General features: G+C 44.1%; 1 pseudogene; it reads right to left on the reverse strand.

Moving 5' to 3' along the window:
• LOC101129911 (zinc finger protein 839-like) overlaps positions 1-11,123 on the reverse strand; it is a 60,041-nt pseudogene extending 48,918 nt beyond the window's left edge.
• Between the last annotated feature and the right edge of the window lie 472 nt (positions 11,124-11,595).

Consider the following 11,595-nt stretch of genomic DNA (forward strand, 5'->3'; position numbering starts at 1 on the left):
TTGGACTGTCACATCTGTGCTATTATATAATGCTGGTCGATTCTTTGAATAGTTTTTAGGATCAAATTGAGAACTTACATTTTATGGAAAGTCTATTCCAAACTCTTCGTAAGTGCAAAAGCAATGGAGAATAGAAATCATCATAACAGGACATTAAAATTATATTAATTTTCTGTTAAGTACTGAGTTTATGTTCTGTCTATGTTGAAATAATATTTCTAAAATGAAAAATAAATAGTTTCAGGCCATTTTTGTTTGCATTAAGCATGAGAACCTACTCTGTCTTACACATTTTGAGGGAAAAAATTGCTTCCGCTGGCAAGCATTAGAAATGTGAACATTAAATTATTTATATTCAGTGGGGGTACAGTTGAATAATGCACATTATATGGGATCATTTAAAAGTAAATGGAAAACATTATCTGAATCCAAATATACAAATATATGCAAGTGGCATGCTATTGTGGTTCGGTTAAATAAACGCCCTTAGGAATTTTAAGAAAACGTGGGTTGCCAAATCAATTTGTGTTTGAACATTGAAAAGAACATAATAAGACCTAGAAGAGGGGGCATAGTTTTTTCACGTTTTCAGAGTTGTGTTTTCTTTTAGTTTGGTTATGTATAAATTAAGATTGTGTCTTGAAGAGAGGCTATTATAAGTGTGTGTGGGGAGTGCGGTGGGTGGTGTGGGGTGGGACACTCCCCATGGACTAATTTAGAGTTTAAAAATAAGGCAACATTTCCTCCCATTATTTTGGTCCATTTTTAAAGTTTTTATGCATTTTTAAATTTAATTATATTTATTCTTCTGTTTGCCAGGCACCATGCGAGGTGCCGAGGATGCAAAATTGAATAGAGTCTTCCATTACGAGATTTCGAAACTAAAGAACACAGCAGGCAGACAGACAAATGAAAAGTCAGCAATGGCTGAATGGTGATGTGTGTAAAGCACACATGTGATGTGTGATTGCTTGCAGACCATGGAGATTTGCATGCAATACCCAGAAAGCCCATAGAAATAAAAGGACCTGTGAAATGGAGTCACGCGTTTTCTTTATTTTTTACGTGTTATTTATTTCTTTGGTATTTCCAATACTCTCTCCTTCATGATTTTGCTTATTGCACTCTCTCCTTTTCATTCCTTCCTCCCTCCCTCCCCTCCTTGCTCCCTCCACGCCTTTCTCTCTCTCTCTCTCCCCCACCCCTTGTCTATCTTTGTACATACACATAGGGAAGCATGCATAAAACATATAATGGATTGAGTTTAAAGAATACTTTATAAAATTAATATCCATTACCCAGGTTGAAAAACAAAACAAAAAACGCCAACCCAATAATGAGATGTCCAGTCATTCTATCTTTTGTATTGTTTTATTGTCTATGTAAATATCCCTCAACAATACATTGTTTAGTTTTGCCTGTTTTTGAACTTCATGTAAATGGTATCATAGGGCATATAGTTTTGTCTGACTTGGTTCTCTCACTATTATGATTTTGAAATGCATTCATGTCGATACATGTACACGGAGGTTATTCATATTCACTGCAGTTTTATTGTGTGAATCTACCCTATTTTATTCATCGAGTCCAATGTTGATGAGTGCATAGGTTGTTTTCAGTATTCTCTGGTCATGGACATCGTGGGTATGAATATTTGCTCATGGGCTTTGGCATTTTTTTTTTTTAATTGCAAGGCCCTAGAGAATGAGCATGTTCGAGTTTACTAGAAAATTCTCACTGATTCCAAGGTGGTTGCGGGACTATTTTATTCTCACCAAAAAAATGTATATGAGAACTTGACTGCTTTCTATTCATACCAATACTTGGTGCAGCCAGACTATTAATTTTTGCCATCTGTTGGCAAGCAATTTTTTAAAAAATTTGCATTTTTCTCATTATTATTGAGGTTAAGCATTGTTTTATAGATAGTCTGGCCACTGTTTATTCAGTCTCTCAATAAGTGGGTGTGTTCAAGTTTGTGGATGTTATGACAAAGCAATTTATAACTCATACAGATACTTTTTAACATTTCCGCTTCCTTAAGTGGTCAAGAGATATATCATTATGCTTTTTAATAATTTGTATAAGTTTAAGAGGTACAGGTGCAATTTTGTTATCGATATATTACCTACTGCCTTCTGGGCTTTCAATGTATCCATCACCTGAATAATGCACATTGTACTCATGACAGAAATTCTCATCCCTCAGCCCCTCCCACTCTCCCACCCTTTGGAGTCTCCAATGTCTGTTTTTCCACTCTCTATATCCATGAGTGTGCATTCTTTAGCTCCCACTTACAAATGAGCACGTCTGGCATTTCACTTTCTAAGTTATTTTACTTAAGATAATAGCCTTCAGTTCCATCCATGTTATTGCAAAAGTCATGGTTTCATTTATTTTTATGGCTGAATAGTAGTCCACTGTGTAGATATACCACATTTTCTTTTTCAATTTTTTTATTCTTATAGATTTATTTTATTTATTTTATTTTATTATTATTATTTTTGTTGGATATGAAGTCTCATTCTGTTGCCCAGGCTGGAGTGCAGTGGCACGATCTCGGCTCACTGCAACCTCTACCTCCTGGGTTCAAGCAATCCTCCTGCCTCAGTCTCCAGAATAGCTGGGACTACAGGCATGAGCCACCATACCTGGCTAGTTTTGTATTTTTAGTAGAGATGGGGTTTCACCATGTTGACCAGACTGGTCTCAAACTCCTGACTTCAGGTGATCCACCTGCCTCAGCCTCCCAAACTACTGAGATTATAGGCGTGAGCCACTGCCCAGCTTGGCCTATGCTTTTTGACCAGCAACAACAGCCAATGATTTCAAGCCTTAGACGGGGTGACCTGCTCCACTCCAAGGAAAACTTCCTCTTTCTGCCTGGCCAGTATTAAATCAAACAATAGCCCTCAGCAATTTAATGGGCAAATCACTCCTCTGCCACTAGCCAGGGGATCCGCATTTATCATTTGAGAGATCAGCTGTTATTCTGTTCTTGGAACAACTCAAATTTTCTAAAACACAGAAGGCTCTCCGTATACCATCCCAAAGCCACCTGTCAATTGGGTTAACTGGTTAAGTGTCTTCTCTATTTCTTCTTTCCTGGCTGGCCCTAGCCAAGTGTCTTCTCAAACAATCGATTAGTGAAGTGTAAATATAAGTCATTCAACTGACCCTTTCCATTGCCTTTTGAGAATATCTTTTTAGAGTATGCAGATGGAGTTTGAAAATAGTCAACTGAAGTTTCTGTTGCTATGAGGAAGAATATAAAAGGACAATGTCAAAGCTTCATTTTCTTATTCTTTCTGATCCATTGGTTAAAAATTATCTTTTGAAAATCATTTTTCAATTCCCTAACAGCATCGTAAATCTTACTTACTGTATCTTGTATAACAGCCACTCATGTCCAGGCATGGTGACTCATGCCTGTACTCCCAGCACTTTGGGAGGCTGAGGCAGGAGGATGGCTTTAGGCCAGGAGCTCAAGACCAGCCTGGGCCACATAGTGAGATCCTATCTCTACAAAAAAATTTTTTAAAATTAGCCAGATATGGTGGTGTGTGCCTGTAGTCCCAGCTACTCAGGAGGCTGAGGTGGGAGGATCCCTTGAGCCTGGGAGTCCAGGGCTGCAGTGAGCTAAGATTGCACTGCTGCACTCCAGCCTGGGTGACAGTGTGAGACCCCGTACCTAAAAAACCAAACCAAACAAACAAACAAAACTCACTCAAAATGTTGCCAAAATCCAAATCAGTTTGGAAAGGGTGACGATTTGTATCTGTGGAGATGTTCAGTAATGCATTTAGTGAAGCAACAGTCTCGTGGAAAGAAGCTCAGGCATGAAAGAACACACTCTAGGTTCTGAAAGTGTTTCCAGAAGTCACAATTGTGTTCGATCAAGAAGAGCACCTATGAGTATACGGATAGCTCTAAGGAGATTACTTTGAAAGAGTAAGATTCTTTATCTGTGTACTTTCACAGACTTAAATAAAACACGTGCATTTTAGAATAGTCAGTGTTGCCCTTAAATATCATGCTTGGTACTCCCCAGTACTAATAGTTTCTGCGGCTCTATGTGCAGAAAACACAGGTCTTTAAAATGAAAGTTTTGGGGCCAGGTGCGGTGGCTCACACCCTTAATCCCAGCACTCTGGGAGGCTGAAGCAGCAGGATGACTTGAGCCCAGGAGCTCGAGAGCAGCCTGGGCAATATAGGGAGATCCTGTCTCTACAAAAAACATTTAAAAAATTAGCTGCATGTGGTGGTGCACACCTGTAGTCTCAGCTACAACTACATGGAGGCTGAGATGGGAGGATTGCTTGAGTCCAGGAGGTTGAGGCTGAAGTGAGCCATGATCGTACCACTGCCCCCCAGACAGAGCGATAGAGCAAGACCCTGTCTCAAAAAAAGGAAGTTTAAATGAATATATTTCTGCATTCTTTTTTTCATCTCATACTACCAAATGGCAAATGAAGACACTTCATTTTCTTTACTCAATCCTTCAATAAAAATATGCTGGAGAATCAGATGCCTTTGTGTTTGTCGTTGGTTTTTATTTGGGGATAAATAAAGCATTCTTTATTTTCATTGCCCAAGAGTATTTTATGTATTGAATTTGCTTGAATTATTCTGAATTAATGACTTGCTTTTTTTATGTACAAATATGTTGATCATAGGTCTAAGCTGCGTAGTATAATTTTTTTCTGGCCCCCTAAAAATTCAAAAGTTTTAAGAATATTTTTATTTTTTCTTTATTATGAAAATAACATGAATGCCCTTTGGAATTGGTGATCTCCTGGGGAAGATAAAGTTATATACTTATAAATAAATAATAACTCAGGTTCAAGGATCACATAAACTTTCTACAGAGAAAATAGCACAAGAAGTCAACACAAGACAAAATTAAGCTGTATCTATAAAGTATCAAAAGTCACTAAGTGAAAAAAGCCAATTATGAATGTTTAATTGATGATTAAATTTTCATTTTTTAGCCTGTACACCTGGCTTGCTTTCTCATTCCACAAATTTGAGCAACTGTATATCTGTAGTACATAAATAACTGGGTGAGAAGCATAACTAGGCAATACAATATTATCTCCAACAATATTTTGGTTGTTTTGCCAAATAGAATGAGTGTATACTCATAGATCAATAATTTTTCTCTTTGAATTTAAAAGACATTCAAAGAAATTTAGATAGAGTGCATGAATAGAAGGCCTTGATATTTTCTCATTTTCCTACTTCTTGAGAACAACTTGTTAAATACTTGCACTATATTGACCTTTAAAGATGTGCCCCTTATGAGGGAGAAGTTTTTTTGTGTTTTTTTAGACAGGGTCTTGCTCTGTTGCTCAGGCTGGAGAGCAGCAGGGCAATCACAGCTCACTGCAGCCTCCACCTCCTGGGCTCAAATGATCCTCCTGCCTTAGCCTCCTGAGTAGCTGGGCCTGCAGACTGTGCTACCATGCCTGGCTAATTTATTTTATTTTATTTTATCTTATCTTATTTTATTTTATTTTATTTTTTGTAGAGGTGGGGTCTTTCTATGTTGTCCAGACTGGTCTCAAACTCCCAGGCTTAAGTGCTTCTTCAACCTCAGCCTCCCAGTGCTGGGATTACAGGCGTGAGTCACCATGCCCTGCCTGGAAGAAGTTAGATCCAGAGTTCCGTCAGGGAGGAATCCTTCTTCATTTTAAAGTTCTGTTTTCCCTCATTCCAGAGCCATGTATTAAAAAAATTAACACATCATTTCGCCTTTTGATTACCTGATTCTTCTGTTTGTCCCTCAGAATACTTTACCAGACATATAACAATATATGGCAATAATTAGACTCCAACTATTTGCTATGAGAAACAAATGTATTCATTCACTGGTGTTTAATCTTGACATGAAAAGAAGTCAAAAACCATAATTTGAGCAGTTAACACATGATTTATTGTTAAAGGGAGAAAGTCTAACGTTGTAAATTATTTCTCACAGCAAACTTAAAATCCACATATGCTTAATCTTTTAAGAGTTAATGGCCGGGCGCAGTGGCTCACGCCTGTAATCCCAGCACTTTGGGAGGCCGAGGTGGGTGGATCACGACGTCAGGAGATGGAGATCATCCTGGCTAACATGGTGAAACCCCATCTCTACTAAAAATACAAAAAATTAGCCGGGCATGGTGGCAGGCGCCTGTAGTCCCAGCTACTCCGGAGGCTGAGGCGGGAGAATGGCGTGAACCCGGGAGGCGGAGCTTGCAGTGAGCCGAGATCGCCCCACTGCACTCCAGCCTGGGCGACAGAGCGAGACTCCGTCTCAAAACAAAACAAACAAAAAAAAGAGTTAATCTTTTTCTTCCATTATTAAACATCAATGCACCTGAGCAATTTTTCTTTTTTTTTTGAGACAGGTCCTCTCTTTGTCACCCAGGCTTGAATGCAGTGGCATGAGTATGGCTCACTGCAGCCTCAACCTTCTGGGCTGAATTGATCCTTCTGCCTTAGCCTCTCAAGTAGCTGTGACCACAGGCATGCACCACCACACCCGGCTAATTTAATTTTTTTTTTTTTTTTTTTGTAGAGATAGAGTCTTGCTATGTTACCCAGGCTGCTCTTGAACTTCTGGGCTCAAGTGATCCTCCTGCCTCAGCCTCCCAAAGTGCTGGGATACCAGGCATGAGCCACCATGCCCCACCCGCCTGGGCCTTTCTGAAAAACATCCCAGTTTTTCAGGAGAAAAAAGAGGGTTTTCTCATTCTACCAACAACAGAACTTCCCCGAAGAGAAGCGGGTGCGCTAGCAAGGTAGAAATGGTTCCAAATGATGGATGACTGCACACTTGGCATTGACAATGAGTCCTAGCCTTCTGAAAGCTGCCTTGGCAATAACATCTATCAGCAGAGAATGTTTCATGGAAAGACACTGGCCATGCGTCCCCTTTTCTGGTTCATAAAGAGTTCAGCATGAGAAACTATGAGTCAGAGAGACAGAAAAAAATATAGACACTTTCTTTTCCTGAGATGGAAATTTCATTGCTTAAATGATAAATAGACTTACAGAACAGCCAAAACGATGGTGTTTTAAAAGACATCAAAACTAAAGCCAATTCTCTTTTCTGAAGGAAACATGAGGTTGTAATATTTTAATGCGGCTGCTGGAATTGTGTGTGCAAGTGCTTATAGAAAGAGTGGGGACAGGACAATTTCTTAGGAAGTGGAAATTATGAAATTGAGTGAGTCCAGACCCTGTCAGCCCAAGTTCAGATTTGAAATGTGGTGTTCACATGCCACTTCATTAAGCTCTTTAAATACATTGAAATTAATGATGTAAGGTACATTTTGTTTAAAAACATGCTGTAAGCAGGGAAAAAAAAAATCAGAGGTGGTTACATAGATAACAAATGTTCTACATTGTAAATTTCTGGAAATTTGAAATCCATACAATGTGGCTCTTGCCTGTAATCCCAGCATTTTGGGAGGCCAAGGCTGAAGGATCATTTGAGGTCAGAAGTTCAAGACCAGCCTGGCCAACATGGTAAAACCCCATCTCTACTAAAAATACAAAAATTAGCTGGAGGTGGTGGCAGACACCTGTAATCCTAGCTACTCGGGAGGCTGAGGCAGGAGAATCATTTGAACCCAGGAGGCAGAGATTGCAGTGAACTGAGATCACACTACTGCACTCCAGCCTGGGCAACAGAACAAGACTCTATCTAAACAAACAAACAAACGAACAAAACAAAAAAACCCCAAACCCAACCAAAAAAATTGAAACACCAAAACACTGAGAATATATATATATATTTTTCCTATGAAACCAATGATGTATCACTTTGGGGTCTTTTACATTTCTTTTCCATCTGTTTTTCAACTTATAGTAATAATCAGATCATCTTTCATAATTCAGAGTCATAGAATTTGTTATTTCTGGACCTTTTTTGATATTGATTTGCAATGTCACAAAATTTCTCAGCTAGACTCTCAAAAACTGGCTATGAACATAGTATGATTCAAAATACATTTGCAGAATGCAGTTTCCATTTTTATGGTCCAAAACAATTTATTTGAAGGAAAGGGGACAAATTTGTAATTGAGATGGGATGGATGAGGGCTTTGTCAACTTTCTAGGATAATACTTCATTATGGAGAAATGCATTGCAATTTCTAATACAGAGAAGTGTGATTTTCTGCATGTGTATCTTTTGTTATTTAAATGGAAGAGATATGGGGATTATTTCACATTTATGAATTTTTAAAATTCAGGCCACAATGATGAAAGCAAGCAAGCATGAGGACGTGACACACTGCCCCGAAACTTAGTGGCTAAAAAAAACAACTACTCATTGTTTAGCACAAGAGTGTCTCTGGTTTTGTAATTTGGACTGGGCTCAGCTGGGTGGCTCTTCTTTTCTTGCCTGGGCTCCCTCATGTATCTGTGGTCAGTTCACAGGTTGGCTGGGGGCTGGAGGGTCTAGGACAGACTCAGACAAGGTGACAACTCATTTCATCTCCTAGTGATTTGAATGAACTCCAGTAGTTTGGCTCTGATTTGTATATGTGGGACTTGGGCCGAGGTCCAAAGAGCTGAAACATGAAAGACCTTGTGAAGCCCAGGTTTAAAACTATCATGCTATCCCTTCCACTGCATGCTGTTGACTAAAGAAAAGACAATGCAGATTCACGGGGAGGGCTAATGCACTTCACTTGTTAACGGGAGGAGTGACAAAGTCGTCTTACATAGGGTGTGGACAGGGAGGGGCTATGGCAGGTGGCCTGTTTGCAATGAACCACAAATAGTAAAACATACTATTGTTGAGCTCTCTAAAAGTATATTATATTTCATCTAAAAAAATAAACAATCTAAGAGTAGTGTTGAAATCTCTCTAGAAAAGACCTTATAGCTAGATTTTTAGGCTTTCATATTGATTATGATGATACCAAAAAATTAAACTATTGGATTAACTTGGAAATTAACAAACAAAGCACAGTATAGCTTTTTTAATGGTGCGCTTCCATTATTCATTATATAAAGTATTTAAATCCAGGAACAGATAGTAGGGATTGTCAAACAGAAGCCCTTTAACTGAGAGCCATAGAGATGTGTCACTAAAGTATCACTTAACTCTAGCCCTTTAATAATGCACACTCACGTTTTTAAGGGAAAAGAGTGAAATAAAATACAGCATGTAACTTTCATATAAGGAGAGGGGGAGTATACAAATAGATTTTAACTCAATCAATTCAAGAGTAGGCAGCAAAGAAGAAAATGAAGAGCGTTTGATACTACACCAAAACCCAACGAATGGCAGTTTTTTAAAGAAATTTTAGATTGCCATATGGAATCTGAAATCATTATCAATGAAATTTTCTTATTTTGTTAGATTAATATCAATAATTAACTACATTAATTATCTACTGCATTTTTGAGGGGCTCCTCCCACTCTGTCCTTCCAAATTCAGGCTTTCCTCGTGGGCCCTTCCTCAAGGTCTAAGTGGCAAAGAGGTCACTGAAGGAAGCTAAGTCCCCTCTTCCTCAGCGGTTCTAAAGGCCCCTTGGCTATGCCCGCTGGTCTTCCTAAGCCATAAGCTATGGCCTCGAGCCCTTGGGCTTCCCAGCCCAGCTTCCTCCTTTCCAAAATGAGGACAAACAGGAGTTAGAGGGCCTGAGAGCCGACGCCTCACCAACACACCCAGGACAGCCCCCTCTACTCTCCCATTTATTTTCTTGACAGCCAACACCCCACTTAGCCATACGGAGTCCCTAAGAGGCACAGGCGGGCCGATGACAACTGTTTAAATCCAGCGCCCACGTTCAGTTGGGATATTCTGACCCACTCAGGGCTGCTCCATAAAGCAGCGCGTGTCCGGATGCAAGCGCACCGAGAACTCGAAACCTCTCTGTCAAGCTGCCCATTCGGGGTTAAGTGCAAAGACAGAGGACAAAGGAAACGGATAAAGCGTCCGATACAAGAATTACCCATTTCAGAGGCACAAGACGAAGAGCACAGGCGGGGTCAGGACATGTTAGGATCCGTCCCCAGCGCTGCCGTCCTCGTCCCCACAGCGCCACGGGACACCTGTCCCCCACAGCCCAGCTGCTCCTGCAGCCCCTGGAGAAATCTGTACATTCCCTGCCGCTGGGCACACGGGGAGGCTGGCCTAGGGGAGGCCTGCAGGGGTCTTCGCACCCCGCGCCAGTGTCCCTGGGGCCGCTGCCAGGGAGGGAGCACGAGGTCCCCCAGGCGAGGTGACCCGCAGGAGGTTTTGTGACGTCGGACGGCCCAGGCCCCCGAGTGCTGTCTGTGCTGGGGGTGGAGGGTGGTCTCCGAGAGGAGCCCTCGGCATTTCAGGTTAGGCACCCGGCCGGTCGGGGGTACTCGCCTGGGCTGGGGGGCTGGGGGGTGCGCTCCACCCGGGAAGACCCGGGGCGCAGGTGCAGCCCCGCACGGGGACTCCGAGCCGAAGTAGCGGGTCAGGGCCCTCCCCAGGAGGTCGGCACCCAGGGCCCTTTGTCCTACTACAACGTCCCGGCCACGCCGCGCGCCCCTGTGGGCCCAGTCCCCGCCCGCACTCACTCACCCACGGTGGCCAGCGTGTCAAAGTCCTGCAGGCTGTACGCAGGCGGCTCCGGCGACAGCGCCTCAGGGCTGGGGCAGAGCGCGGGCGCCCCGTCGGGGGTCTCCTCCGCCACCTTGCGGGAGTCGCTCTCCGCCGCGGCCGCCTGGGCCAGCCCGGGCGCCTCCATGGGGACGCACTCAGGTCCGGGGCACCGGGCCAGGCCGGAGGGCTCGGGGAGCCGGGCCTCCCGGGACGCAGCCTCGGAGGGCGGCGCGGCGGCGGCATCAACAGAGGCTCCCCATGCGCGCTCTCGCCTCCTGGTGCGCGGTCCGGCGCGGCTGACGGAGCGACGGGGACAATGGCTGGGCGGCGCTCACGGCACAAGCAGCAACGGCCCCGAGTGGGAGCGGCCGCCGGCCTCGGGGGGCGGGCACCGAGTGCGGGACGGCTGCGGGGAAGGTGGGGGCCGCGGCCCGGGCTCGGGGGGCGAGGCGGGGGCCCTGCGCATTCCCGGTCTCGCGCCCGCCGCCTCCTCCAGCTCGGTAGCCGCGTGCGCGCTGTTGGGGCGGGCGGAAGCCGCCTGGGCGTGACCGCGCCTCTCCCCGCCCTAACCCGGCCGCGGGGCTGGGGGCGTCGCCTTCGCGCGCGCTCCGCCCCCGCCCCGACCCAGCCCAGGAGCCGGAGACCCGGGCGTGCGGCGCTGGGGAGGTGCCCACGCCCCCTCCGCGACCGGGGCACCCCTGGGGTGGGACCCAGGCTGACTTCTCCTCGGGGACGCACTGGCGGGCCACCCGCGTCGCTGCACCCAAGCCCGGAAGATGGGGAGGCGAGGGGGCCCGGGGACAGGGAGCGCGTAGCTCAGCAGAAGTGAAGTTCAAAACTAAAAAGTGAAATTGGCGTTTGGGGAAGAGAGGGGCTCGGATTAGCCCGGCTAATTTTTGTATTTTCTCGGTAGAGACAGGGTTTCACCATGTTGGCCAGGCTGGTCTGGAACTCCTGAGCACAAGTGATCCGCCTGCCTCGTTCTCCCAAAGTGCTGGGACTACAGGTATAA

Source organism: Gorilla gorilla, chromosome X (genome assembly GCF_029281585.2).
Source record: "Gorilla gorilla gorilla isolate KB3781 chromosome X, NHGRI_mGorGor1-v2.1_pri, whole genome shotgun sequence".
NCBI classification, from domain to species: domain Eukaryota; kingdom Metazoa; phylum Chordata; class Mammalia; order Primates; family Hominidae; genus Gorilla; species Gorilla gorilla.